Consider the following 8,143-nt stretch of genomic DNA (forward strand, 5'->3'; position numbering starts at 1 on the left):
ATACATAGATGACCTGGAGGAGGGGACAGAGTGCAGTGTAACAAAATTTGCAGATGACACAAAGATTAGTGGGAAAGCGGGTTGTGTAGAGGACACAGAGAGGCTGCAAAGAGATTTAGATAGGTTAAGCGAATGGGCTAAGATTTGGCAGATGGAATACAACGTCGGAAAATGTGAGGTCATCCACCTTGGAAAAATAAAACAGTAAAAGGGAATATTATTTGAATGGGGAGAAATTACAACATGCTGAGGTGCAGAGGGACCTGGGGGTCCTTGTGCATGAATCCCAAAAAGTTAGTTTGCAGGTGCAGCAGGTAATCAGGAAGGCAAATGGAATGTTGGCCTTCATTGCGAGAGGGATGGAGTACAAAAGCAGGGAGATCCTGCTGCAACTGTACAGTGTATTGGTGAGGCCGCACCTGGAGTACTGCGTGCAGTTTTGGTCAACTTACTTAAGGAAGGATATACTGGCTTTGGAGGGGGTACAGAGACGATTCACTAGGCTGATTCCGGAGATGAGGGGGTTACCTTATGATGATAGATTGAGTAGACTGGGTCTTTACTCGTTGGAGTTCAGAAGGATGAGGGGTGATCTTATAGAAACATTTAAAATAATGAAAGGGATAGACAAGATAGAGGCAGAGAGGTTGTTTCCACTGGTCGGGGAGACTAGAACTAGGGGGCACAGCCTCAAAATACGGGGGAGCCAATTTAAAACCGAGTTGAGAAGGAATTTCTTCTCCCAGAGGGTTGTGAATCTGTGGAATTCTCTGCCCAAGGAAGCAGTTGAGGCTAGCTCATTGAATGTATTCAAATCATAGATAGATAGATTTTTAACCAAGAAGGGAATTAAGGGTTACAGGGAGAGGGCGGGTAAGTGGAGCTGAGTCCACGGCCAGATCAGCCATGATCTTGTTGAGTGGCGGAGAAGGCTTGAGGGGCCATATGGCCTACTCCTGTTCCTAATTCTTATGTTCTTATGTTCTTATGTATGCATCGGCATTACTGTGATCAGCTGATCATCTGTATTCAATATCATATGTATATGCTGACAAAATCAAAGCCCATCTCTGCATTCTGGCTGCAGCTAATGTTGGAACTGGGGACTTTGGATGGAGGATTGCTGTTAGGGGCTTATGGTCCGTAACGATGGTAAATTTACGACCATGCAAGTATTTGTGAAACTTCTTGATCCCAAAAATTAATGCCAAAGCTTCCCTTTCAATTTGCGCATAATTCCTCTCACTGGCACTGAGAGTGCGTGAAGCAAAAGCAATTGGTCTCTCCTCCCCACTACTTAATACATGAGAGATTACTGCCCCAACTCCATACGGAGAGGCATCACATGCTAGCCCAATCTCCTTAGATATGTCATAGTGAACTAACATGCTGCTCGCTACCAATTTGTTTTTACACTCCTTGAATGCTGTTTCGCATTCTTTTGATCAAAAGTTCATTCAGTGAATGTAATACTGTAGCCAAATTTGGTAGGAACTTCCCATAACAGTTCAAAAGACCCAAGAATGATCGAAGTTCAGTGACATTCCTGGGAGTGGGTGCATTTCTAATCGCATCCAATTTTTCCATGGTTGGATGCAAACCATCTTTGTCTACTCTGTACCCTAAGTACTCCACTGAGTTTTTAAATAATTCACACTTACGAGCAGATACTCGTACTCTGTGCTTCTCTAGCCATTTGAGGACTTCATTCAAAATGTTTGAGGACTTCATTCAAAATGAATTTGCCTATTTGGTGCTGAAATTAGTATGTCATCCAAATAGCATATTACCCCTTCAATACCTTGCAAAATCTGGTTCACCACCCCTTGGAATATGGCAGGGGCGGAAGACACTCCAAACGGTAGCCTATTAAATTGATATAGGCCAAGATGAGTATTTATCGTCAAACATGACTTGGACTCCTCATCTAGTTCAAGCTGTAAGTAGGCATTCGTAAAATCCAGTTTTGAGAAGATCTGACCAGCTGTCAGTTTGTGAACAAATCTTCTATATTCGGCAATGTATTGGAGACATTACCCTCTAGAACCTGGTTTACGGTTACTTTATAATCACCACATAATCTTACCTTACCATCGGACTTAGGTACAACAACAATGGGTGTAGCCCAATTACATCGATCTATCTTACAAATAATATTCTCAGTCTCAAGTCTTTTGAGTTCTTGCTCAACTTTCTCCTTGAGTGCAAATGGTACAGAATGTGGCTTGTAGTAAACCGATCTAGCGTCCTTCTATACCCTGACACTTGAAACCTTGGATCGGACTGCCCGTTTCGCAGAACACCTTCGGATACTGCTTGATAACTTCATCCGTTGATGAAAATCTCGCTTCCACACAGAAAATCTTACTCCAATCCAGCTTCAGTGAGCTCAACCAATTTCTTCCTAGTATGGCAGACTTGTCTCCTTTTACTACTATTGGAGGCAAGTTCTGAAATTGATCTTTATATTTCACTGGTATGGTGATATGACCTACTACAGGAATTTTCTCTCCTGAGTAGCCTCGCAGCTCTATCTTGGATCTCTCCAGTTGGAAATCACACAATTTATTGCGGTACAGTGATTCTGGTACTACACTCACGGATGCACCCATGTCAATTTCCATTGGTATCTTGAATCCCGCAACATCTATGTGGATTTTGATGCTTTCCGAATCGCTGTCCGTTAACCTCGTGCTCCTGATGACGTGTAACTCTAACATCTCCTCGTCCTGTTGTTGTTCTTCCATGCTATGAAGTTTCTTTGGATTTCTACTCATAGCTTTGAACGCTGGACTCATAGCTTTGAAAACTGGTTTACCCTTCAGTCGGCATGCCTTCGCAAGATGCCCAGTCTTTCTGCAGAAGAAACACTCTGCCTTCACGTATGGATAACTTTTAGCAATGTGTTGTCCCAGGCACCTATAGCACGACTTCGCCGCTCTGGTAGAATTTCTAGTTTCTGAGACTTATGGCCATGGCCGTCTTTTATTTTGAACCTGCAGGTGATTTACCTCGGTTGACTGACAACCGTAATCATTATTTAATTCTCGGGAGTATTGTTCAGCCATGCTCATCGACCTCGCTGTCTGACAAGCAATCTCAAAAGTCAAGTCATCCATCGCCAATAACTTCCTTCTGATCGCATCATTTTTCACCCCACAAACAAAACAATCCCGTAATGCTCGGTTTTGAAAGTTTCCAAAATTACAGTGCATCGATAGCTTTTTTAATGCTCTGATGTAATCAGTGATACTTTCATCCGCCTTTTGATTCCGAATCCAGAAACGATAGCTTTCAGCAATTTCTAACGGTTTGGGGTTATATTGCTGCTCCAGCTTCATTAAAATCTCTTTAAGCACTGTGTCCTTTGGCTCGTCAGGCACAAGCAGATTTACAAGGGTTTCGTATATTGCCGGACCCGCCTCGATAAGAAAATCGCTTTCTTACATTCCAACACAGCCCGATTCTGGACTGCATTGTCTGGATCTTCGATTATGTTATTTGCAGTGAAATACATTTCTAGCTGATCCACATATGCTTTAAAACGTTCCCAGTCATGTCTATATTCCCCCAAATATCCGATTACACCTGCCATTTTAATATCTAGCTGTTCATACCGTGTGCTGTATTTTTACCTCGGATTTTTGTAGCTTTTTTTTACAAAGAGAGAAACTTCCAAAGTCTTCTGTCGGCTGGCTGAATCCTTCACCAACAAAATTTAAGCTTTAAACATCCGAAAAATCCCATCCTCGGTCGCCAAATGTGATAACTCCACCTAGCACACACACACAGCTTCCTAACATGCAGGCTGCTCTCTCGGAACTCTCTGGAAAGCTGCCTGTTGTTTAATGATTAACTATGCAGCTGCAGTACACAATACATCCACATCCACAGTGTGGAGCTACAAGCATTACAAGCTTACAGACATTACAATGAGGAGAAGCTACTTCACTCAGAGAGTTGTTAACCTGTGGAATTCCCGACCGCAGAGAGTTGTTGATGTCAGTTCATTGGATATATTCAAGAGGGAGTTAGATATGGCCCTTACGGCTCAAGGGATCAAGGGGTATGGAGAGAAAGCAGGAAAGAGGTACTGATGGAATGATCAGCCATGATCTTATTGAATGGTGGTGCAGGCTCGAAGGGCCAAATGGCCTACTCCTGCACCTATTTTCTATGTTTCTATATGCTGAAATGGTTTGTCCAGACCCATATTGATGGGAAGCTATCTCTGGGTGATACTCATTCTTCCAGACAGGTTAACTCAGTCCTCACACCCTGACAGTTCCAATAATCAAGTGGGTTTCTTTTGTTCCCTATGTCCCCCACAGGCTTGAATTTGTCTTGTAATAGTTCATAATTCTATTAACGTTCGTAATTTCTTCCATAAGCACTTTAGAGTTCCAAACTTTTCGGTAGATAGTCCCAAATTAAATTTCCTTTCGAATGAGCCCAAACACAGGGGGGTGGGGGGGTTCTTGTGAATTTTGCTCTCTGCAGGTTGGTGGTTAGCTATCTCTGGGTTATTTTGTAATTATAATGTCTCTTGTGGAGAAGGATTCTCGAATACCCATTTCTCCAAACAGGTTACTTTAGTCCTCACACTCAGGTCATTTCACAAATCAGGTTGTCTCCTGTCAGTCCTTTTAGGCCCGCCCACAGCCTTGAATTTGTCTTGTAAAAGTTCAAAATTCTATTAAAGTTCGTAGTTTCTTCCATAAGCACTTTAGGGTTCCAAACTTTTCGGTGGATAGTCCCAAATTAAATTTCCTTTCGAATGAGCCCAAACACAGGGGGGGCTCTTTTGAATTTTGCACCCTGTCACTGTACCATTGGACAGTGTATTAATCAACAAATAATGCGAGTGTGTAACAAACATAATACAATAATCATGGGGAACTTTAATCTTCATATAGACTGGGTAAATCAAATAGGCAAAGCTGATATGGAGGACGCGCTCATGGAATACATTCAAGATAGTTTGCTCGAACAATACTTCATGGAATCAATCAGGGAACAGGCTATTTTAGATCTTGTATAGTGTAATGTGACAGGGTTAATTAATGAACTTATAGTAAAGGATCCTCTGGGGAAGAGTGATCATAATATGTAAAATTTCATATTGAGCTTGAGAGTGAAATACTTTAGTCATAAACGAGAGTTTTAAATTTAAATAAAGCCAAAGGTATGAGGGGCAAGTTGGCTAAGGTAGATTGGGAAATTGGATTAAAAGGTATGGCTGTAGATAAGCAGTGGCAAACATTTAAAGAAATATTCCAAAATTCTTAACGATTATACATTCAATTGAGAAATAATAATTCCATGGGAAAAGTGATCCATCGTGGCTAACTAAAGAAGTTAAGGATAATATTAGATTAAGAGAAGAGGCTTATAATGTTGCGATGAATAGCAGTAAGCCTAAGGATTGGGAGAGCTTTAGACACCAACAAAGGGTGACCAAAATATCGATAAAAAGGGAGAAAATAGAATATGAGAGTAAACAAGCAAGAAATATAAAAACAGATTGTAAGAGCTTCTACAAGTATATAAAATGGAACAGAGTAGCAAAAGTAAACATTGGTCCCTTAGAGGCTGAGAGAGGTGAAATTATTATGGAGAATTAGGAAATGGCAGAGACTTTAAACGAATATTTTGTATCTATCGTCACAGTAGAAGACACAAAAAGCAGACCAAAATTGGTGGGGAACCAAGGGATTAATAAGAGTGAGGAACTTAAAGCAATTAATATCAGTAGAAAAAAAGTACTTGAGAAACTAATGGGACTAAAATCCGACCAATCTCCTTGCAACGAAGGTTCACCAGATTGATCCCTGGGATGAAAGGGTTGTCCTATGAGGAGAGATTGAGTAGATTGGGTCTATACTCTCTGGAGTTTAGTTGAATGAGAGATGATCTCATTGAAACATACAACATTCTTAAAGGGATTGACAGGGTAGGTGCAGGGAGGATGTTTCCCCCCGGGCTGGGGAGTCTAGAACCAGGGGTCACAGTTTCAGGATAAGGGGTCGGCCATTTAGGACTGAGATGAGGAGAAATTTCTTCACTCTTTGGAGGGCTGTGGTGAATCTTTCGAGGGCTGTGGATGCTCAGTCGTTGAGTATATTCAAGGCTAAGATCAATAGATATTTGGACTCGAGGTGAATTGAGTGATATGGGGATCGGCAGGAAAGTAGAGTTGAGGTAGAAGATTAGCCCTGATCTTATTGAATGGCGGAGCAGGCTTGAGGGGTCATTTGGCCTACTCCTGCTCTTAATTCTTATGTTCTAAATTCCATGTAATTCTATGTAATGCATTCATGATGTTGCTACCCAAGAAAGTGAAGTCACCTTTACCTCCCTAATGCCTGCCCCCCAACCAAGCCTCGGGCCATCTACCACCAATGGCGCTACTCGGCTGCGAGCTTGCAGCTAACACTTCGCCGTAGGCAATTAGGCTTATAGAGCTGTGCCTGGTCTCCAGTTGTCTTGGACCCCCTTGCCACTGGACCAAGACCTTGTTCGGCTAAACCCGTGTGGTTTCCGGGGTGTAGCGGCCACCCCACGGTAAAAGAACTCACGCACAGGCATCTTAACATCCACTTGAGAGGGCAGAGGGAGCATCAGTTTAATGTCTCATCTGAAAGATGTGTCACCTCTCACCAAGTGCAGCACTCCCTTATTTGTACAGTGGGTGTTTTGCTTAAATATGTGCTCAAGTCTCTGGAGTGGGACTTGAACCCACAATCTTCTGACTCAACGTCGAGAGTGATACCCACTGAGTCACGCACTGGAAAATATACTTCCCAGCAATTTGCTGTTCTCAATAAAGAGGGCATGTCTACTTTTCAGTCACATATCTCTAAATTACTCTAGTGTGCCCCTTATTTCTTGTGAACAGTTACATAGCAAAACTGGAAAAGGAGGACACATCGCTGAGTTTAGAATCTGTGGGAAGGTGTAACAGGACAGAATAGTTTTGGGAAAGAGTTCAGAGCGCACGGGTGTGATGTCTGAAGGCCCAACGGCTGATGATATAGCACTGTCACAGAGATGGGCATTTATGATTCTGCCCGGGGCTAACTTGTTGCAAGCTGGCCACAAGTTGGACTGAGACGATCGGAAATGGAGTTGTGTAGACTGCAGCGATGTACTGGCCAAAGACTCGTGGCTGGATCTTTGGCAATTTCGTTGCCTCGTTGAGCGCCCCGGCGGGGCATTAAATACGGTTTCCTGGCGGGAACGTCGGGCATCCAGGATTTAGCGCCGGGCCGGAAGATTTGGGTTTTGGTTTGCGCGGTGCAATAACTTACCGCCCCCGCCCTCTGTTTTCAGCGTGATGATGACGTCAATCACGGGCAAGGCTGCGCTAGCGCCCCGGATGGAACTTTCGGCTTTAACGCCTGATTTAACACCCGTCCCAGGAAACGCCCGAGAAAAACAGACGGTCCCAGGATGCAGCAGGTGCTATTGGTGATATATTTAAACGGAGGCCGGAGGATCTCATGTCGAATTTGTCAGTGACTGCTGTGGTTTGCTCGCAGAACGCTGTGTAATGCTGCGAATTGCAAACCGCACTTTTATGTGCCCTGACACTTTGCTTACAAGGTCAGAGAGAGATTTCAATTGAGGCAAATCTTGCTGGTTGCTATAGGCAGGCGGCTTCAAGCTGGAAGAAGGGTTCCTGGCCATGTTGGGCCACGGATTCGAAGAGATCGCAGGCGTGTATGGGGCGGGGGGGGGGGGAGGCCTTACCCCCCACGGGTTTACAGGTAACATCTCTCATACCTCGGAGGCGCAGTGGGTTCGAAGGCTGGGCTTCAGAAAAGAAGTGCTGACAGAAGTATTCCAGCTCCTACAGGCCGACCTGCAGCCTACCAGCACCAACAGGACTGCGCTGCCCGCCGAGGTGAAGGTTACTGTGGCGCTGGCCTTCTACGTCTCCAGCTCCTTCCAGGCAGCAGCAGGGGACATGTGCAGCATCTCTCAGCACGCTGCACATTGTTGCATTCGCCAGGTGACAAGGGCACTGTACGCACGCAGGATGGACGTCATAAAGTTCCCAATGATCAGGGATCGCCAGAATGAGAGGATGATTTGCAGGCTTCCCCAAGGGTCAAGGTGCCATTGACTGCACACACATCTC

The sequence above is a fragment of the Pristiophorus japonicus genome, chromosome 8 (assembly GCF_044704955.1).
Source record: "Pristiophorus japonicus isolate sPriJap1 chromosome 8, sPriJap1.hap1, whole genome shotgun sequence".
Lineage (NCBI taxonomy): Eukaryota > Metazoa > Chordata > Chondrichthyes > Pristiophoridae > Pristiophorus > Pristiophorus japonicus.